General features: G+C 51.6%; 1 protein-coding gene across 3 annotated transcripts in view; it reads left to right on the forward strand.

The window, feature by feature from the left end:
• The window catches only part of Zmiz1 (zinc finger MIZ-type containing 1), a 202025-nt gene that overhangs the window by 72046 nt on the left and 107586 nt on the right, over positions 1 to 22393 (forward strand). For all 3 annotated transcript variants that reach the window (XM_028754124.1, XM_028754125.1, XM_028754126.1), the window contains exon 3: positions 6697 to 6776. The gene's annotated coding sequence lies outside the window, so the exon portion shown is untranslated. The remainder of the gene's footprint in view (positions 1 to 6696; positions 6777 to 22393) is intronic.

Consider the following 22393-nt stretch of genomic DNA (forward strand, 5'->3'; position numbering starts at 1 on the left):
AGAGAGAGAGAGAGAGAGAGAGAGAGAGAGAGAGAGAGAGAGAGAGAGAGAGAGTGTGTTCTCCATACATCTCTGTGTTCCTGCCTCCCCCTGTTTAAGATGGCAGGTTCAGATACCTACAGTGCTGTTCTAAGAGCTGTCAGGCTGTTAATGCCACAGGTTGAAGGTCTTAGAGGTAGGGGGAGGGTGTACCTCCTGAACAGTCCCAGGTCAGCAGTGGGGTAGAGGGGTGGCAAGCAAAACCAAAAGATAAAATTTCTTCTATGGTCTGTGGCATTGAAAGTGAAAAGTTCATGAGTGGGTTCCAAGACCCATATTTTTGCCATGCTGGACCAGGTGCCCTTCTGAGCAAGAGCATGGCCCCTAGAAAAGGAGAGGTTGCTGTGGCATCCTTGAGGTGTGTTGCAGTGGCCTGCACAAAAGGGAACTCCTGCCCAGCATGTGTCTGGAGGTTGTCTAGAGCCTGTGGCTGATCCAGTGGAAAGGGAAGCAGATTCTCTTCCAAGAGCAAGCAGTCCTGGCACAGACCATCTGGACCTGCTGCTGGGGTAGCCATGGAAAGGACTGGTTCTCTATTTCTGTGATTAGGGTCTAGGGCCTCCCACCCAACAGGACCCTCTTTTGTACATATTACAGCTGTAGTAAATATCATACTAAGCATCTCTTAGCATTGTGGTAGAATTGCATGATGCCCTTCTACCGCCCAGGAAGGCTCTCAAGGACTGCCCTTTTATGGATGAGAAAGCAGTCCCCAAGAAGTTCCTTCCCAGCACCACATAGCTCAGGAAGTGGCAGAAATGAAATCCCCATCTAGTCACGCCATGCTGTCTGTCATGTGTTCTGAGCCAGGTCAAAGGAAAAATTGATTCTTTGATGGACTGGAGAGAGGCAAGCCTGTCCTTTTCCCCTAGTATGAGGAGCCATATACCAGAGCCATGGGTCTCTACTGCTTAGCAGAGTTGGCCGTGACACTTGGGGGCTTTTGGGTGAAACTTCCATCTCTCTTCTTGCTCTTGGTGGAATCTGGTGCAGAAGTCAGGAGAGGGAAGTCAGTCCTCATTCTGGGCCCAAGTTCTAACTTTAGAATTTTCTTTTACCCTGTTTGATCTTGGGTAGAACTCTCTCTAGACAAGCCTCACCTTCAGAAGCGAGGGTGGCTTGGGCAAAGAGCAGAAAGCTGTGTGTGTCCCATAGTCAGAGCACTTGTGAGAAACAGGTAGAATGGGCAGAATCACCCCCTTGGGCCTGGAAACAATATACAGGGTGAGCAAGGAGTTTCTGGCCAGTAGGGTTCTCTGCAAGATGGTGCTAAGTCACTCAAACCACAGCAATGCAGGGTTGCAGGGATGAAATTAGTCTGAGCCTCTGCCTCAGGCATATAGTTGCCTGATACCCATAGAGCTGCAATCTCAGCCCTAGCACTCTGTGGCTAATCCTAAGCCCGAGGTGGTGTGCCCCTAGCCCTAGTGTAATCCCAGGCCCATGTGGATGATGGATGGACTGGTTAGAGGCATGTATGAACAGACAAATGAAGACACACACACACACATACACACACACAAACACACACACCACCCCTAGCTGTTCTAATACCCTGGAACCATCCATCTACCTTCCTTCCCCCTACAGCTCAAAATGGAAGCAGGAGCACCCTGTCAGGCACCCTCAGAAGCTGCCAGATGCCTGCTTTCAGCTCTTTCTTGCCTTCCTTCACTTCTGGTTTGCGTCTCCTGTATGTGTTATTTCGAGTAATTTGTTAAGGAAAGGAAGGAAATTTCTGAGGGAGAAAATGAGTGGATGACAATGCTTAGTAGTCAGTTGACAGCTCAGAGACCCTACCCTCCTCCAGCACCACATCTTTGGGTTCCTGATGTCTCTAGAGTATGAACTGAGCGAGTTTCATAGGATGTCTCTCCTGTGAGTGGTTCCTGCCAATGTGCATATCTCAAGAACGGCTTGGAACAGTCCCTGGTGCTCAGAGGCCTCTCTGAGGGCCCAGGAGGCAGGTAACTGCCCTGGTCTGCAGTTGTCACCTGCCCAGAAGGTCAGCCCACTGTCCCTGTCCCACTCTGGCACTCTGGTCACAGGACCAGGCCCTGCTTTGAAGCAGGACAGGGCTGGGCTCAACGACAGGCTTCCCTGGGCTGCTTGAGAGTCTGTGAGAAATTCTTAGACCAAAGGCCTCCTAATGATTACTCTTAGGCATCTCTGCCCATGAGTTCCCAACCTGAGCCACTAGCCCGCCTGTTTGTCACCTGCTTCTGGAGCCCAATGAGGTACTGCAGAATCTGCTCTGAGATGCTGAGTAGTTCCCAACCATGCTGCAACTCCACCCTGGCTGGAATGAGGACAGTCAAGCCCTTCCTTGTGGCCTTCATGGCCCAAAATATAGATAGCTGCCCAGCTCTAATTATGCAAAGAGAAAGAAACACTGGGTCTTCTAGATGTTCTGGAAGCTCTAGAAAGATCTTGTTCAGGGAGGGCCACTTCTGTGAAGGCAGCATTATGTAGGTGGTCTCTCAGTGAGTGAAGGTGGCCAGGATCCATGGGACAACAGCAGCAATGCTGAAAGTACAGTGTGAGGTGGGACCTCAAAATTCTGCTGCTTTTAGCCAAAGGCTTTCACCTTGGGATGTGCAATTTTAGGTCTGCTTAATGGGACCTTCCCATTATGGGACCCAAGATCATGCCAAGGGCTGAGAGGGAGCTCATAGAGTTGTTGAGGAAGGGCCAGCAGGTAGGAGGATTCTTTTGGTAGCAGACTGGGCCACACTCTGTGGGGGGGGGGGGGGGGGGTGGTTTGTGGGTGTGTCTGTGTGTGTCTGTGTATGTCCCTGAATGTGTATATTTTCTGTCACTCACCCTGAATCATACGTTCCAGTGCTATCAACACACATCTCATCCATACCCCTTTCTGGACAAAGTTAGCCACTGGCCAGAAGTCTGTGGTAGGCCTGTGGGTGGCTCCTGCCAATGTGCACTTCTCCAAGAACATCCTGGAACATCCCTTGTGGGCACATGGGGGAAGGTTTGAGGCAGCTCTGGCCTTCCAGCCAGCAGACCTTGGCTCCTCCTAGCTCTGGAGCCTGAGTCAGGCTATCCCAGTCCAGATCCCCAAGCCACAGCTCAGCTCAGTGAGTGTGAGGTCAGGGAACATGCATTCCAAGAATGCAGGAGGCAGAGCTTCAGATAAGGTTTGGATAACCATCTGGGGTAAATATTTGCCTTGTTTCTGGAGCCAACCCTAGCCACTAAGGAGAGACTATGGCCTGGGCTCAGGGTCACCTCAGGGGATATGTGTGCAAATCTCCCAGGTGAGGAAATCCCTGTCCCCATGAAGAGTCTAGGTGGGCCCAAGGGGAGACCCATTCCTCACCCCCACCCCAGCCTTTGGCATATCAGGTCTGCAGCATTGGGACCATCTGTAAAGTGGGGTAGATGGCTTTTCTATCCAGATCAGGCACCAAAAGTTGGGGGTGGGGATGTTCATTGTCCCAAGTCTTCTGGGAATGGGTGAGCCCATATGATGGAGGGTCTGTGCCCACTTAGCCACTTGTGCCTGGAGCAGTTCTGTACTCCCCAAAGGTGCCATGTCCACCATTCTTAGAACTCTTCCTCCACATCTTGTGAGCACCTCACGTCTGGCTCAGCACTCAGGGTTGCAGGCTGGACTGCCCCCCACACTGTAAGGACTGACTATCTAGCTATTCTTAGTCTGGGTATGTTCATGCTTAAGCAAGCATCCACACCAGCCTGGAGCCTCCCTTGCAGGTGAGTGGCTTGAGCAAATGGTATCCCTTCTTTAGAAAGGAGATAGGGGCTGAGAGAGGCTGAGTAACTGGCTCAAGATGACCCAGCAGTAAATAGAAAAAACAGGGACTTAACATAGCTCTACCCATCCCTGCCCTCTGATGTAACCACAGAGCCCAAGCCAGGGTTCCAATCCAGACTGTGGTCTCCATAAAAACAATCCCCAGTTCTTCCTGGGGATCCTTGGAATAGGTGAAGATAGTAAATTGGCAATGGTTGAGGGAATCTATCTTGGCCCTGGGACAGTCCCATCCCCGTGATCTCTGCCTTGTGCAAGACCGACCAGGGTATGCTCACTCTCTTGCTGTGATGAAACCTCCTATGACCACATTCCCTGTCTGGAGCTTTGGAATCCTGCTCACCAAGATGGGTGTGGCTCTATGTGGCCTTCTCTGTCACTGGTGGAAGCTGCTTTGTGGTTGGAGTCTCACCCCCCACCCCACCCCCATAGGTCCCCATCCACAGGAAACCAGGGTGAGCTCCTACTGCCCACAACCCTCCGTGATACCAAAGGCCTTTGAGGAAGAAAACAGTGCCTCTCAGACCTGCTATTTACCCTGCGGTTTGTACTGTCTGGGAGCAGCCAAGGACAAGTTACCTCTTGTCTTCTGCCCTTGGCCTTCCTAGGTGTCCAAGCTCATGCAGGCTGGGAGCCAGAGCAGAGGACACGAGCAGGACTTAGTGGGTCACACTCTGTGTCTCTTCTGGGTCCACAGCCTCATGCAGGCTCCTGGTTGTCTGAGCCTCCTTCTGTAGGGTGAGGGGCCTCAGATCCACTTGCCCTGAGCAGGACTACTGAATGACTTCCAGGGCCAGGCTGTTATGTTTATTAACTCTGTAGTAGCTGCTTGACCTTAGGCAGTTAAGGAACTTCTCTGGGCCTTGAGCATAAATTAAAGAGCATTTTTTCTGAAGCTAATTCCAGCCATCGTGACCCCACAGTATGGATTCAATAAACGCCAGTCTCCAGCTCCTGTCTCTTCAAGATATAATCCAGGTTCATACCCCTGACCCAGGCCAGAGCTCAAATTCATTGTCCTCCGCCTGTCCCCCTTCCCTCTCCAGCCTGTTTGCCCCTGTGCACACGTCTAACACTGAGGTGCTAGGGCTGCAGGGCCTGGGGGCATGTGTCTACTGAGCCAGGTGCCTGAGTGAGAGCCATGTATCCTGAGCAGCAGGCCTGGCAGGCATGCATCCTTAAGGCCTGGATAACAACCACCAAATGAGCAAGGCCTTTCCCACTCCGGCTTCTGTCTCCACTGCCAAAATAATCATTTTCTCTTTGTCAGCGGCTCTGCTGGCCAAACTAGACTTCAGGAAACGCCCATGCTGTGGGTGGCAGGAGACAAGAGGCCCATTCCCTCCCCAGCCCAATCCAGTGGCTGCTGTGTATGAAACTCTGGTCCTCAGTTTCCTCTTCTGTAAAATGGAACATTGCAGCTACAGAAATCAAGGTCTATTTATGTTGACTCTGAAAGCCAGTGTCTAAGAGGTGACTCATTGGCTTGACTGTTGGCTCTGGGACTCTGCTGTATAGAACCCTGCACTGGCCCCTACAGGGTGATTTGTGTCCGCTCTAGTAGATAAGGGTCCACATCCTATATGCACTGCCTTACACAGTCTATGTCTCATGGGAACACATGCACCTATGGCCCTACAATTGAAGAAAGAGGCAGGGAGGTTTAAGAGCTATATGCCAGGCACACATATTTAGAGACAGGGTGAGCCTGAGGTTTGAACCAAGTTCTTTTGATTAGAGACGATACCCTGAAGCCCAGAGCTCAGGTGTCTCTGGCAGTTGTGCCTGCTGGGCAGTGAGAAAGCCTGGGCCAGACAAAAAGAGAAGCCAGGATGCAGGGCTGGCACCACCTGCCCCACCATCAGTCAGGCCTCCCTGCTCTGTGAGACATGCCGCCCTGGAGCCAGCATTCCTAGGACGAAGAGGCAAGTGTGCTGGCCCAGGTGGGCACAACACTTGCTTCCAGTCTCAGAACTGCCTTCCCAGAGCCAGAACCTGAAGTGGATGGGGGTCTGCATCTCCCACCCTACCAGAGAGCCTCCTGGGTACCTATGAGCTCCTGGGGAAGTGGAGGGGGACAGCCAGAGACCACACAGTAAGGATAACCCTGCCCCATGTCACCATGCTGCCAGCAGAGCTAACTGCTCTCCAGATCTGCTCCACCCTCGAAGATCTTGGTGCAGCCCCGTCTGGTCTCCCTACCTTCTTCTTCTCATCCAAGTTCTTCTCCCTCAGCCGCCATGAGAACTCTTCCCAAACTGGAATTGGTATCATTCTCCCTCTGTTTCACCCCTACCATCCCTTCATCTCTGCCAGAAACTCATGTCTCCCGTTGCGTATACCTCTGTACATCCACACCTCCACACCGTCTAGAAACTTTGCTTCTACTGTTCCTTTTACACAGAAACTGTTCCCTGAATCTTGGCCTGCCTTTCTGGTTCATCCTTCACATTCCCACTCACTCCACCCCTTGAGTCTCTGTGGGGTAGCCTCTGCACTTCCTTTCTATATCAGATACTTCTTAGGTTTAGTGTTTCATCATTAGCTGTTGAAGCAGCAAGCGACCACTGTCCCAGACTGGGCATTCATGCCATGTTTGTTGAGTGAATGAGGGAGTGTCACCACTTCCTCTTGAATCTTCTAGAAGGAGAGAGGGGCAGGAGGTGGAGATCCATTGGACTGGGAGACTGAAGTCTGCAGAGGTGGGGTGTCTGGTCCTGCCTTTCACCCCATGACACACCCCTCACGGCTCCTGCCTGTCAGCTTGTCCTGCCTGCCAACCTTCCCCTCTGGTATCAGGTGGCAGTGTGCTCGGCACTGTGGGTCCTGCAGGAGCTGGACACACTAACCACGCCCTCTCTTTGCAGGAGAATGGACCTTGAGTGAAGTGGAAGGGCTGTGAGTGGCTGACCAGCGCAGGAACACTAGTGACTCTTGGCTCACTGAGGTAGGTGCCCATTTCTGCTTCCTAGCTCACAGAGGCGGGGGTGGGGTCCTCTATTAGTCTGAGCCACACTGGGCCTTCTCAGCCCTCATAGTGGGATCCAGTGCCACCACCTTTGCTGGATGTCATTGTTTCCCGACATGTGCTCCCTTCAGCTCATGCTCTATAGCCTCTGGCTTGATGTTTCTCAGCTGCTGAGATGGGGTAGAGAGTACTGGGATGCAGGCCTGACGTCCCCAGTCTCGGCACAACAACACTATGTGAACAGTGGTGCCCCTGAACACCAATGGAACATGGCTATCCCTAAAAGGTAACCTGAATGGCAAAGAGGCATGCTCACTGCCACAGTGGCCACTGCTAGCTTCAGAATGTGACTCTGGCACTTGTTCACTAGAACCTTGAATTCTATACCTCATTTTACATGTCTGTCGAATGGGAGTGGCATGTCAAGGGATGTACACAGGGACACCCCCCCCCCCCGGCAATACCAGGATGGATACAAACAGGCCACCTAGCCTGATGGGGAACTTAGGCCTATTCCTCAGGGAGCTCATGAGAGTGTTAGGGACCAAGCCTCAGTATAGAGCTTCTGGCCAGGATACCAGCGTGTCTCATCCCAGGATGACATTTCAGAGCTCATCACACTTGGCTCTTCCCCAAGGATACCTGTGTAATCTCTGTTTACTCTTTGGCTCTCTGGCTCTCAACCCAGAGGGTTCAGAAGCCTTACACATATACTCGTTGGCCCAGAGCCCTTTGTCTCAGGGCATCATGTCCCTGGGCTACTCTGGGAGAGTGGAGATCCCTGCCCAGCTGACTGGAGCTTTTCTGTGAAGTACAGTGTTCTAAGAATCCCAGGGCAGGGCTGGTAAGCACCAGGATAACTGGAGACCTGGACTATGGAGCCCTTTCTGCTGCAGGAGCCCCAGATCTCTGCTTCCCAGCGGTATGATTGACTGTAGGTCAGCCAGACCCCTACAGCAAGAGTGAATGTGCTTATCCCAGAATGAGCATGACTGTCACTGTCATGGCAGACAGGCCAGCTAGAATGCTCAGAAGCCTCTAGTGGTGTTAAATTTTTGTTCTTCTGGTACCTAGGTTATGCACTTAGAATGCACACTTCTCCCACCCCAACCCCCTTCCCCCTCCTCTCCCCCCTCCCCCCTCCTCCCCTCAAGAGCCCCTAGAGGAGGTTTGTATAATGCCTTATTTTCCAGAGGCTCTTCGGTTTAAAAACCCCATTGAGCTGTAAGTGGTGGAGTGGGGATTTGAACTGAGATCTGTAGGAATTAAGCAACATGTGATGTCAGAGGACAGAGATCAGGGAGGGTCTATCTAGATGCAGGAAAAGCAACCTCCACCTCTGCTGCTTCAGCCTCCTCATACTGCTCTCTGGAGCCAGAGGCTTTGCCCCACTCCCCAACAGGCTGCACATGCCCCTGTTTGACAGGGCCAGCCACCCTGCTCCCCTCTCCAGTGGGGCCTACCAGCAGTCCAGTTCAGCTAGAAGAATCCACACGGACTGCCAGGTAACCTTTTTGATTCTCCTTCACGGTGGGTTCTCTTTTCGGATGTTTTTCAAGGTAATTCATTCCCTTTCCAGAAATTGCCAGTGGCGGAGCATCAGGCAGCTGGTAATTAATCATGGGAATGGCTTCAAGTTTATTCTTTAAAAGAAGGGTGGGGGAGAACAGAAAGCCTTGGTGGAAAAAGAAAAGAAACCCTTTCCAAGGTAGGGCTGGTAATCGATACCTCTGTGTCCTAGAAACAGTGGGTGGGGGTGGTGGCCAGTAGCTGTGGTCAGCATCTGCAGCAGGGAGAAGTCTCATTCTTGGCCAACACCCAGGTGACTCTGGGAAGTCACTGCCTCCCTCTGAACTCAGGCTCACCACTGTAAAGTAGGTTAAGGGTAGATGCAGACAAGGCTAGTGTCTCGTGGCTGTGCCCCAGTGCCTGGCACACAGGGGCTGCACTGGTGATATTTTACTGAGTGACTAGACCATCTTGGTTGGTAGTAAGCTGACATCAGTGAAGGAGGTGCCACAGGCTATAGTTCTTTTGCAGTATGGAGTGACAGCGGGGTGATACGTTCTTTCAGTCACTTTCTAAGTGACAGGACAGTTTGTCTCAGTGCACTTTGGGCAGGAGGGCCAGAGCCTCTGCCTGGGCATCTTCAACTTCATCCTTCGAGGAGTCAGGGCTATGAAGAGAGCATGTAGGCTGGAGCTGTGCTTGGGGCATTTGGGCTGTGGCCTGGGGTCCTGGAGCATCCCCGAGGCTAAACAGGAGCATGATGGACCCGTGGGGAAGGCCAGCAGGAAGATGACCCTGACAGGATGCAATGCCACGATAACTGATGCCCGGACTGGCCCTGTGGCCTTGGTACCAGAACTGAACAGAATGGAAAAAAGGCCTAAGCTCCTGAGGCTGAACTGCTGTGACAAGGCTATTCTCTGGGTATCATGGTACCTCTGCATCTCAGAGGTAGGGTCTCAGACCTAGGCACCATCTGCTGGTCAGATTTGGTGTGACGTGACACTGTTTCCATCTCAGCCCCTCCTCTCCCAGTGACTGCACTAGCTCCACCCTTCTCCTTGGCCCTCCTTTCCCCAGAGACCACACATGACCTTGTCCTCCTTAGCATGGCCACTCTCCCCACTCTGCCCAGACTGGCCAGCTGAGCCTAGTCTCTCCTCACCTCTATGCTCCTTCATGTGAGCCACTCTTTCCTTGCCAGGCACCCAGCAGTTCCTCTGCTCTGTCTCCTCATCCAGCCTCAGCAGAGCCGATGCCTCCTGGGTTCTTACCCGCCACCCTTGGCCCAGCTTATTCGGCTCTGTTTCTCCCTTGAAGCAGGTACCTGAGGAAGCTGGTATGCAGACCCAGGAAGGCGGTGCTTCTGGCCATAGCACAGGGTGCAGCATTGGGTCCACAGGCTGACATTGCCATTCACAGGTGCTAGGAGGCAGTGTTGCTTATGTGACTGGACATAGGACAGCACTATCTCCTCTCTCACTTGGTCTTGCTATGCTGGCCACTTGGAATGGAAGAGGACCTCCTAGCCCAGAGATGAAGACAAAGGACCCGCACCCACTATCAGGGTCTTTGGAAACCTGAGTTTCCCTGCAGCATTATTGAAATTTTTGCTATAATTAGAAGTGAGGTGTGCAGGAACTGGCTGCCCGAGGAGAGTGTGCATTTGCTCATGAATAAATAAACTGTCCTCTCCCAAGGGGAAGGAAGCTGGAGGTGACCTACCAGACAACTCCAGACCTAGGAATATTAGTGACCTGCTCACCCTCGGGAGAGTCTCTGGCTGGTATCTTCCTGGAAGTGCCTACTGTGTGCCTAGCATAGTCAGCCTGGCATGGAAGCTGCTACCCTCTGGCCACTACCTCCTTTGTTAGCCACATCACAGACAAGCCTCTGCCAGTGCCCTGGGTTGTAGCTCCCCTGGCCCTCACTATGCCTTCCCACACTGCACCATGCCCTGTGGTCCTTGTCTATCAGTGCCCTTTTGTGATTCTGCGCACTGGCCTCTTTGGGGCCCTCGTCAGTCCGTGCTTCCTGTGTGAAGCAAGATCAGACGTCTGTGTCTGAGGGACGCTGAGTGCTTGCTCCCTATTCTGAAGTCTGGGCCCTTCCTCTCCCGTGCTTTCACCACTCCCTCTTGGGACCTGTTACACTGTTTCACATTGATCCTGTATCGAAATGATAATCTATTGGGTTCACGGGGCAGATGTTTTACATTTCTGTTTCATATTGAGTCTTCTCAGTGCACACAGCTCTTCCGGTTCGACCGCTACTGTGGCTCTTGAGAACACAGTAGCCAGGGTAGGCTTGGAGGGTCTGGCTTCCTCATTTTGCAATTAGGGGTGAGAACTAAGGCCTTGTTGGGAGAGGGGGGAGCTGTCAGAACCTGAGCCTGAGGTCATAAAGGTAGACAAGGCCAGCAGGATTATGGCAGAAATGCTTGGGGTAGAAATTCACTGTATCTAGAAGGGAGACCTTACATTCTATCCCATATCCCACAGTGAGCTCTGGTAAGCGGGGGGCTGGGCTCCCGAGTCCCAAACAACCATTATAGGCGTGGGTACACACCTCTGCCCTTGCCCCTCATCCCTTTCAGCCTCTAAACAGGGGGGCTGAGAGAGTTAAATCCTGACCTCCTGGGAAAGGAGTGTGTCTGACCTCCATACCTCTCACCTCCCAGCAAGCATTCTAAACTGCAGAGGTGTCCCAAGGGTGTGTGCCCTCTAACTCAGGCTCCCAGGAGGACTGAAGATTCTGGTGTCAAGGAAGACTTCATGATCCTAAAGTGGAGATAGGAACTCACTCTCTAGAGTCATTTCTGCTCAGGCATTGTGGTGAGCCAAGGAAGGTTCAGGTGCTGGCTCACTCCCCTCCAAGGGCTTCCTTGCCTTGGACTTGCATCCTCTCACTGCTTTGAGTGTATACTGAGTTGGAAACTCCCTTTTTCTCTCTCCCCACTGAGATTCACAGACCCTAAAATCCTCGAACCTCAGTCCCTTGGTTTTCACTTGCTTCTGTTTCTTTAAGCCAGTGCTCACTGCTGTCTGCTGTCTTCCCCTTTGAGGACTAGTGATTTAGTACAGGGCCTTGTACATGCTAAGTGAGCGGTCTGCCATGGGCTACCATGGAGCTACACCCAAGCCCATAGCTTTGGTGGGTATGTGTGTGGGGGGTGTGTGTGTGTGTGTGTGTGTGTGTATTTTGAGATAAGTTCTTTCTGCTCTGCCAGGCAGGCCTCAAACTGTGCTTTATAGTACAGGCAACAGGCAAACCTTGAATTTGTCATCTTCCAGCCTCATGGGATTTAAAGGCAAGTGCCACTCTGAGCTACATTCCCAACATGGCACTTGGCACTCCGGTGCTGAAGGGTCTCAGGAAGCCCATGTGTCCTCATCTTCCCAGGAGTGGCAGCAAGGCTTCATCTGTTAAGTTCTTTCAGTGTTTGGAGGGCTGGACTAGGATGTGTTCTGAGACTGTGTGTAGGCTTGACAGGTAACAGTATGAGTTCTCCAAAGCATGCATCTGCCTGTTCACCTCCTGCTTCCTAAGGTTGGGTCCCTCAATGGGTTTCTCAGTTCTGGTCTATCTCAGTATAAAGAAAACGAAAGGGCAGTGGTGTCTATGTGGTTCCAGGGGCATCTTTTCACTCTGGCTGCTGGGTGACTCTGCACTTCATAGAGAACATGCCCTTGGGTCACTCAGAAGCTCACCCCTCACATCCCTGTCTCCTGTCCAGCATGTCTCATCTTCTGCAGTTTGTTTGAAAGAGCACGTCTTTTCTCTCAGATGTCAGGGATCCTCTTTGGAGGTTTTGTTCAGAGCCGGTGGGGCTATTCCACTTGATAATCTCTGTGTTCTTCTCCTGCAGTACTCTTCCATCTGGACACTACTCTGCAGGACAGTCTAGCTCAAAATGACACTCATGGAGAGGTCCTCTCCCCTCCACATGTCCCCTTGAAGCCCCTCTACCCCGCCTATCTCTCAACATTCTGTACTCTGTTGTCTCCTAGTTGACACACTCCCGAGTCCAAAAGCTTTTGGGTAGCAAGGAGTGACCCTAGAAGACTCTCATGAGCCAGAACCTGAAGACAACATAGGGTATTTTCTTTTGTAGATGATCCTAACATCCTTTAGGTTATGTAGCTTTTCCCAAGTGGCCTTAAAGACAGCTAATAGGGGTCACCCATATCACAGCCACCTCCATCGGCTCTTCCGGTGGCTGTTTGGTCACTAGAGAGCTCAATGCCAATTTTACCCCCTCTCCCCCCGTGGTTTGGAGTGGTGTAGCGTGACACCTGGCTGAAGTATGTGTTTTAGGGACAAATATGCTGAGTTCAAGTCTTTGCTTTGCCACTTAGGAGCCAGGTCATTGTGGACGGAGTGGTCTGTCTTTGGCTCCCTGCTCCTCCCTCCCCTACCCATAGCAAGAGCTGGGAAACACCCATCCCCTCTATGAACTAAAGACCACACACTCCTGTCCCAACAGGAATGCCTCTCCACCGGACAGGAGCATTCACTGAGGTTCTCTCATTGCGAAGACATGCCCTCTACATACTGCCCCCACCCAAAGTCCTCCTGTGAGCAGGAAGTTTTAGACTCACACATGGGTATGTTAGCAGCACTTGCCCAGCCTGCCAGCATTCAGGAACTATCTCAGACTTGAGTTAAATACAGATTCTTGGGCTGTCTCTTAGAGTTACATTCTATGAGCTACTGTTGATTGAGCCCAAGTCTCCAGTGTGTGTGTGTGTGTGTGTGTGTGTGTGTGTGTGTGTGTGTGTGTGCAGTTTGTTTCTACATGTGCATGTACATGTACATGTGGAAATAGAGGTTTGACTTTAAGTGTCTTCCTCGACACTCTCCGCCCATGTTCTGAGGCAAGACTTCTCACTGAGCCCAGAGCTTGCCAACTTCCTTAGGCTGATTGGCTAGGGAGTTTAACCATGTGCCTCTTTGCTGGCTCAGTGCTGGCATTTCAAACGTTCACCACTGTGCCTGCCTTCTTAGATGGGTACTGGGGATCTGAACTCAGATCCTCATGCTTGTACTTGCACAAAAGTCAGCACTTCCCCCTTTAAGCCATCTCAACAGCTCTGCGTTTTAACAGGTAGCCTCATATGAACCCTGTGGTCATTCCAGTCTGGGCCAGTGCCTACAGAGGGGAGCTGGCCTAGAGACCACATGGTTCCCCTGGGAAATTGTGGACAAGACCTGTTACTGCCTGTAGCTCCAATTTTGTACTGATAAACCAAAGGCTTTTGTGATGTAAGGACTCTTATGCCTAGAAAACCTTATGACAATCAGGTGTCCCCACCAGGATATTGGAGGCAGACTAGCTTTCAGTCCCATTCCCTCTGGTCACAGAACATTGTGTTCAGTGGCTTTCTGCCAGCCCCAAAGGCAGGGCCTGCTACCTGTACATCAGCAACCAGTCCTGATCGGGGAGAGACTGGTTGTGCAGAGCTTGGGTGGTGGTCCCGCATCAATACTAAGCTGGGTCTCCACCCAGTATGAGCCATAGTCACCCACAAGGCCCCACACCCAAGGCTGGCTCTGTAAATGGGATGCCAGTGGTCAGAGGAGCTCTGTTCTCTCTTCTAACTTACAGCACCACCCAGGCCTTGACATCATCCTGTATAAACGCTGTATAAACGCTGGTGGAATCAAGGGTACAGAATAAACACTGAGGTGTTTGTGGGGTCGCTGAAAAGCCAGGCCAGAAACCAGCAGCAGGGCTATAAGTAATGAAGTCAGGTCTAGGCAACAGAATGGAAGCCAGGACAGCTCAGTGGAGTTCATTGGAGCCCAGGGTAAGCAGTGCATGCTGCAGTGCATGCTGGGGCCGTCCTCCCAGGCTCTAGCACCGCATTCCTACAGACCTGACATAGTCCTCCTGAACCAATGCATGTCTCTCCTAAAGGCCCCGTATGGCATCTGGGCTAAAAGGCTCAAGGGAGAAGAGGTGTCCAGAGTTTGGTTTCAGAGTAGGGCAGCCCCTCTGGGGTGATTTGTACACAGTATTTGGTACCCCAGAGATACTCACTCACCCTACAGGCTCTAGGACATGAGAAAAACAACTTTTATAGCACTCTGTCTCTGAAGGGCAAAGGACAGCCGAGTCATCAGTCCCTGAAAGGGTAGTCATTAGTGACGGAAACAGTAATGACATCACCCTTTCCCAATAGCCCCCTGGCAGGTCAGGGTTAGAGTCACCCCTGGTTTATACATGAAGAAACTGAGCTACACTATGTAACTCTAAGATAGAATCATCCGTCTAGCCCTGATTGCTGAAACAGAGTGCAGGGCCCTCGAGCAGCTTTCTGGACACAGATCTGAATAAGGCACAGGCTCTTCCAAACTGGCTCTTCATTATCCATTATTTGATGTACGGGTTAGAGGCTAGCCTGGGCTACATGAGACCCTGCCAATCTGTCTATCTATCTATCTATCTATCTATCTATCTATCTATCTATCTATCTCTCAATCAGGCCCCTTTATTACTCTTTATATACTTTCTTCCTGGACTTACCCCAAGTAGGTACAGAGTGGCCTACCTGTAGTTAGAGAATGTCTCTTCCTGGAAGCAAGCCCTTTATAGCAGAAAGGAAGTGATCTCCAGCCTTGAGTTCTGGGCAGTGTGATAACTCAGGTGATCAAATGAACACAGGGGTACAGGGAGAGACATTGTCTGACGCCGGACTATGTGAGTTCCCCAGATCTTCCAGCTCTGCCCCAGAATGTGCTGACCAGTGCTTGGGCATCCTTCCTCAGAGGCCTCCAGGCTGCGAAGGCACAGGTAGTGATCCTGGCCAGGACGTGTAAAAACAGATTAAAGGGCTACAGGCCTGGAGGACACCCTGCTGGCACTGACACTGAGATAACCAGATATATAGGGGGAGATTAAGGAAGAAGTTTAAGAAGCTACTTCAATGGCTAAAGAGTGAGTGCAAGTGACTTGCCCAAGGCCACTGAACCCAAATGTGGCTGTCAATCATGGTGTCACGGTGTGGAGTGCACGTGACTGCTTAAGACTGTGTGCTGTGTATCAGGAGAACCTTAATGGTAGCTGTATTGGTTAGTAGTTACTCTAATTTCTTTCCATACACCATCTAATTTAAATTTCACAGACGTTTGTTTGAACCCTGGCATGGTGGTACACACCTACAGTTCCGAACACTCCCAGCACCAAAGCACGATCACCTCAAGTTTGAAGCTAACGTGGACTACATAGTAAGACTCTGCTTTAGAAAACTAAACAACAACCACAAATTGTTTGTAAACTAAGGAACTGATAGGCAAGGCACTCCACCCATGGCCACACACTAGAAGGCAGAGCCGGAATGTGAACTGGCCCCTCCTGACTTTCAGGCCTGAGCCCTCAGCCTCGAACATAGGCATAGGGAGCCCCCCGAATCTTTACAGGGATAGAGCTCCCTGTGAGTTCCCAAAGGACAATGGACTGCTTGGAGGTCCGAGGCAGTGTTATCTGCAAAGGGCCTGGGCTTGTCTTTATTTCTGACTAGTTGGGGTAAGACCAGGAAGAAAGTATGTGAAGAGTAATAAAGAGAGAGGATGGAGCCTTGCCATCCAGTGGACCCAGACTCATCCAGGAATGCCAAAATGGCCAGCGTAACCCATGCTATCAGCTGTGGCACAAGCCACTCAAGGTGGAAGCCTTCTTGGCATCCTCTAAGATAGTTAATATACCCAGTTTACTGTAGTTGCAGAACCAAAGTGAGTCTGCTCTAGGACTGCCTGAGACCCACAGCTCCTGTGAGAGGGATAGCAAGAGGCCATGCTGAATTGGATAGAACACCAGACATCAGGAGGAAAGAAAGACAGAGCTAGCTCCATAGTTGAGCATTCAGGTACAGCTACAGAAAGACTCATCAGAGGCCTGTCACGGGACGAAGTCCTGTGGGCACACCTTTGTTTGATGGGCAGTGGGGAGCCAGCAAAAGTTGGGCTAGTAGAAGGACTCGAGGCCATTTCTCCTGAGTTTCCATGGGAGGATATTCATGTTGGGGGCCCCTTGTATAATAGAGCTGCCCTCTTGCAAGCCTGGCCTTTAAAGTGGAAGTCTAGTGAGGGTGGGGATTGTCATGTTCAAACTGTTCATCAGAGACAGGATGCCAGGGTGGTACAGAGCCCTTTGAGAAGCCAAATGGAGATGTTAAGGGCCAGGGCCTCTGAGGATGCAACCATCGATTGTCTCCTGCCTTGGGGGAAACGAAGGCCTGCAGCTGAGAAGGCCCAGAGCCCTTGCAGTAAATGCATAACTCTGGCCTCTGTCTGCCACAGCTCCAGTCTGCACCTGTTCTCCTGAGGGAAATCTCTTCCTGCATGTCTCTGGCCTCAAGCCAAAGATGGTGCGTGAGACCCGGAGCAGCTCACCAGGATCAGAGCAAGAGCATCCTCCAGGAGACAATGATACCCTTCTTTTGCCCCTAGATGTTGAGGCTGCTGCCATGTCTGGCTTGTTACAAGTGTGCAGTGGTCATCTGGCATTGCTGGCATCATGGGCCTAGAATAGGTCCACTTGGTTGGAAATCTGCCAGCCTGGTTATGGTCTGTGGAGTGCTCCTGGGTGCTCAGCTGCTAGCATCGTGAAGTATGTTGGGTACCTGTGGCTGTGGCTGCTGGAGGGGTAACATCCTGAGTCTCTGTGCAGCCCAGCCTGCACACACTGCCTAGCAGGACCTGTGAAATGAAAACATGTGTTTCCTGCTGGAGGCCAACACAGGGCTGGGCTCCATGTGGCCTTGGTAAGCTGGCCTGCTCTCAGGAAGCCCTGCACTCTACCCCCACCCCCAAGCAATGCCACAAAAACAGTGGAAATGTGAGCCTGCTCCAAGGCTGTTTCCACTGTAAACAGTGGCTCTTCAGCTGGTCCCCAGCCTCCTGAGTCAGGGCCAGCCTCCTCCACCCTGCCTGAGAAGCACCTCAGCTGCCCTCTAACCCAACAGTGGCCCACTCATAGAAGAAGCTCTTCTTCTGGGCCTTACTTACAGTTTAGATACAACCTGTCAAGACCCCTTTGTCTTCACACGCAGCCTGTGAAGTGACAAGGCAGGAGGTCCGGAAGCACAGCGGGTACACCGAGAAGTACAGAGCATGACCAATGTCACACAGCAAAGACAAGACGGATACAGTCTTCTTCTGGGACTGCTGGTCTCAGAGAAAGATTCTGAGCGGTGTCCACTGCTTGATGCAACCTGGATTTCTTTGAGTTTGTGCCATGAACTCAGGAAGTCAGCAGCATTTATTGAGAGCAGCGTCTTCGTTGCTGATTTTAATAATGTCCTGTTTTCCTTAGTAACGCGCATCGCTTGTGGCCAGGCTAGAAGTCACAGCAGTGGAAGGTGAAAAAACAGTCTGCCCAAGGAAGCCTTCTTGCCTGCACTTGTTCTTTCTCTCTCTCTCTCATTCTTTTTTTAGATCCTTTCATCTATTGGTCTTCTGCCATGATGTCATGAGCAGATTTTGAGGGTTACTATTTCTAAAAACCAGGATTCTTCACAGCTCCATGGGGAGGCTGAGGGTACTTGACAGTTTTCCCCTGCCCAGACTGGCTAGGATGGATGCTACCAGGGATGCCACAAGGAGATGCCCTATCCTACAGAGAAGCTTCTAGATTTATGTGGGCCTGGGAGCTAGGTACCAAGAGGTTCTTATTTGCAGTTTGACACAGGTTGCCTGTGGATCATCCTGGAGCCAATTCAACTTTGCCAAGCTCTGTCTGTCTGTTAACTGCAAACATGGTGATGCCTTCCTTCATTCACTTGATCCAGATGTCAATATTGAGTGCCTTCTGTGTGCAAGTGGTTAGGAAAGCCAGAAAACAAAAACAAAACAAAAAACAAAAACAAAAAACCTCAGGCCCCCTACCTGCCCCTCTTGTCACTCCCTCTACCCTAAGCCCAGCTAGGCCCCTCTTTGAAACCCTCACCAAGTCAGATCTGGAGGCCAGCTGGGCTGTGGGGGCAGCAGAGATTCCAGGAGGAGCTATCTCTGGTCCCCTCCATCCACCAACGTCCTTGGTGGCCTTAAGACAGCTTTATGGAGGACAGATTGAGGCTGTCTCCCTCCTGGCAGGTTTATTTCTTCATCTTTCAAACCCTGCTCTAATTTTTTCCACCTTGGCCTTCCCACCCCCACTGGCTCCCTGGCAAGCTTCCTCTCCCTCCCCCTCATCTGTCAGCCTGGCTAGGCAGAGGGCCGCTGGCCCCCCAGGTGATTGAGTTATAGGGGAAGCAGGCCAGGCTCTGCAGGAGTACTTTTGGCTTCCTGCCTTGGAGAAGGCTGGGGATGCTGGAAGCGTGGCAACTGTGGACCATGGATCCCCAGTAAGTCTCCACTCCATTTAGACAGCCCTCCTGCCTGCTGACCAGTCCACCCCTGCTCAGACCTCAGTTTCCCTTCCTGAGGAATAGGCATGCCCAGAGCTAGAGGAAGGCAAGATGTCAGAGCAGCCAACTACTGCCTCATTATGGAAAACTTCCTAAACGTTGCTGTCAATGGGCTGGGGATCAGAGATACATGGAGGAAGGAGAGAAGGGAGGTACACATTTATAAAGAGCCTACTGTGTGCAGCTGCCAAAACACCTGCCCCCAGCAGCAACCTAAAGAGATTGTCACTGGTAGCAACAGGTTAGAATTATTTGACAGATCAGCAGACTTTACTTATTTGTTGTTAGTTCTTTCTTAAAGAGTCTTGTTATACAAACCAAGCTGGACTCAGAGGCAGTATGTAGCCCAGGATAGCCCCAAACTCTTAGCAGTCCTATTGTCTCAGTTTCTGCGTAATTAGATTACAGATTTGTGTGGTGTGCCAGCCTTGGCTGTAAGTTTGTATAACCAAGGGATTCTGGACCCTTGCGTCCTACAGAAGGTTAGGCAATGAGGTAGAACTCAAAACGAGCTTGGGAATCTTGATTGCAACAAAGGGAGACCAGAGACATGAAAAAGGCAAGCTGAGGTCACACAGCTAGAACTAGGGCCCTGTTCTCCCTGGCTCCTACGTTCTACTTGCTCTTTGTGGCATTGAGCCACTTCTGATCTGACTGTTGGCAAGAAGGACTTGCCATTCCAGCTGGCACTGCCCAGCTCATGCTTGCCATGGTAGGCTAAGAGCTTGGTGGCTTCAAGGTTTGTCTCTTTCTCACACGCCAGTGTTTGACCCTCTGTTAATCAGGCTTCACCTGCTGTCTCTTCCCCAGCCAGGAAGGAGGGATGGGAGGGAACCCCCCAACACACACACACAAACACACAAACACACAAACATACGCACGCACGCACGCACGCACGCACGCACGCACGTGCGCGCGCAACACCACGCTGCTCCTGCACTCTAGCTCATGGGAATGAAAAACACATTGGCTTCATTATCCTCGGATTGAATGAGCAGAGTTGCTATGGCAACAGCCATCTCAGGCCAGCAAGGGGGCAGGGAAGGGGTTGGTGAGACTGAAGCAAGTGGGGACCGGGCAGCGGGTGAGCAGGCACATCAGGTGGCTAGGCCACGGGAACAATTGTCATTTATACCACCCACCCTCTTTTGAGGCCCCTGGCTTCCAATCAGCAGTCTTGCATGGGGAGAGGCAGCAAGGACCAAGAAGACAACAGCATCCTTCCCTAACTTGCCCCTCATCCCTATGGGCACCAGGGTGGTGGCAGCCCCATACCCAAAGCCATTCACCAGGCCCCCTTCCCAACAGAGACCAGCCTAGGAGCTCCACTAACCTCCTGGATACATGATTAAAGAAAGTACCCGAGTACACTTGAGTACCGGTGATAGGTTATGAGAAAGCTTACAAAGGCTCCAACATACTGTCCTGGAAGGCTGTCTCTCCAGGTTTGAATGGGACTAGGCAGGTGATGGGGGCTTTGTGGAGGCTTCTCAGGTCTAGCTCTGAACTAATCCATTTCCTGACTCTTACCCAGCCTAAGCCAAGTATCCTGATGCCCGTAATGGGATCTTCCCTCCTGTAGCCTTGATTTACCTGCCCTTCCACCCCACAGATAGTCGCACCCAGATAAACCCTGCCCTGCCAACCTATGTTCAGCCTAGCTCCTAGGTGGCCAGCTGCAGCCCTTTGTCCTCTAAAGAACTCCAGCTGGTCATCTGAAGGAACCCCTAGCACTCAATGCCATCTCATCTTATCCCGAAGCCTCAGGTGTCCCTTCAAGTGACCCAGACACTGGGGCCACCACCAAAGCCCTGCTTCCAGGGACTATGCCCACGGGGCAGTATCATCAAACAGAACCACTCAGAACCCTGCTCAGACGCAACACCCTGTCGAGTCCGCCTGACACACATACCACGTTCATAGCCTAGCCTTTCCCTCCATAGAGTGACTCCCAGCCCCCACCTCTGTGTCCTGCCCTTTACCATGTCAACTTTAATGAGAAACTGAGGCTTAGAAAGGAAATGACTTGTCTAGGACCACTGTGTGTGTCTATGTTGTGTGGGGAGGAGGGATGGGAAGCCAGTGCAGTACATCCTGAGATGGGACATCTTTTCTTCAAGCCAGGCCCTTGATACCCATTGTGATGGTGGGCCAAAAGACCCCACGGTATGGAGTCCAGTGCCAGCCTCCTCTAGGGCTGGTAACAGCTTTCTTACCAGTCCTGGTTGCAGAAGATAAAACTGACAGCTCCAAGTTGTGAGGGTTTTTTGTGGCCTTTCCTGGTGGGGGAGGAACCATTGTGGGTAATCTAGGCCTGAATTCTTTGCTCTGATCCCTGGGATGGCGGGGAGGAAGTCCTGTGGTCCCATCCACAAATGAGCATATTATTTCTAAGGAGGGGCAGTGAGAGGTGGATAGCCTATAGTTGCCCCACTCTTGTGGAGTATATGGAAGGGAAAGGCTGCCCAGAGGCCTCTCATAACTCCCAAGCAAACTATAGATCTATCCCAGAGGCAGTTCTCAAATGTAGGTTCTGGAGCCCTTCTAAGGGACCTCAAGACAGGCTAGAATTCAGTGCACTTGACTTAGCCCCACTGAAGCCTGAGCTCCTTCCCCTAACCTCAGATCAAGGGCAAAAAGCCTTTGTGACCCTCCCTGACCCGTTTCCATCACCTGTCCTCTACACACCCACAGTGCCCCCTTCTCCATGGCATCTTCCCCTGCTGTTGACCTCCCATGATTCCATGAGGCTGTGTATCCTGGGCCCTCCTCCTAGTCACCACCAGGGCTACAGCCTGGCTCCCCACCTACAGGCCTTCGGAGGGCGGCTGCTGGGCAGGGCAAGCCTGTCATTTTCCCAGCTGGGGATTATAGGTTGGGGTTTTAGGGCGCCTTGGGGAGGAGGAGCCAGAACCCTGGTGTAGTGCCAAAGAGAGACACCTCACAGGAAGAAGGGAGGGAGTGGGGCTGTTTGGGCCTGGCTGGGGATTCCTGATACTTGACTGGATTATCTCCCTCTCTCCCTCCTCCCTCTCCCTCTCTCTCTTCCTCCCTCCCTCCTTCCCTCCCTGTCTCTCTTCTCTCTCTCTCTTTTTCTCTCTCTCTGTCTCTGTCTCTCTCTCTGTGTGTGTATCTGTGTGTATCTGTGTGTGTCTCTGTCTCTGTTTCTCTGTTTCTCTTTTTTTTCTCTCTCTCTCTCTCTCTCTCTCTCTCTCTCTCTCTCTCTCTCTGTGTGTGTGTGTGTGTGTGTGTGTGTGTGTGTGTGTGTGTGTGTTTATTCATGCCTCTCCTCAAGGTCAGGCAGTGTCTCTTTACTCTCAGGATTTAATCCTCTCAATGAGCCTGAGGACAAACCTGGTTTCAGATTTTCCAGATTCAAAAAAGACAGAGCACTGGCTGGAAGGTGACTCAATCAGTGGAACCCTTGCAAGCCTGAGGACCTGAGTTCAGGTCCCAGGAACCCACCTAAGAAGCTGGACACAGTGGTACTTACTTGTAATCCCAGGTGTGCTGAAATGATCAGAGACAGGCAGCTCCCCCAAGCTCACTAACCGGGTAGCCTAGCCTACTTGGCAAAGTTCCAGGCTAGCCAATGTGCACACATCTATACATTTGTGTTCATACCAGAGAGAGAGAGAGAGAGAGAGAGAGAGAGAGAGAGAGAGAGAGAGAGAGAGA

Source organism: Grammomys surdaster, unplaced genomic scaffold, assembly GCF_004785775.1.
Source record: "Grammomys surdaster isolate TR1022 unplaced genomic scaffold, NIH_TR_1.0 125979, whole genome shotgun sequence".
Taxonomy (NCBI): Eukaryota; Metazoa; Chordata; class Mammalia; order Rodentia; family Muridae; genus Grammomys; species Grammomys surdaster.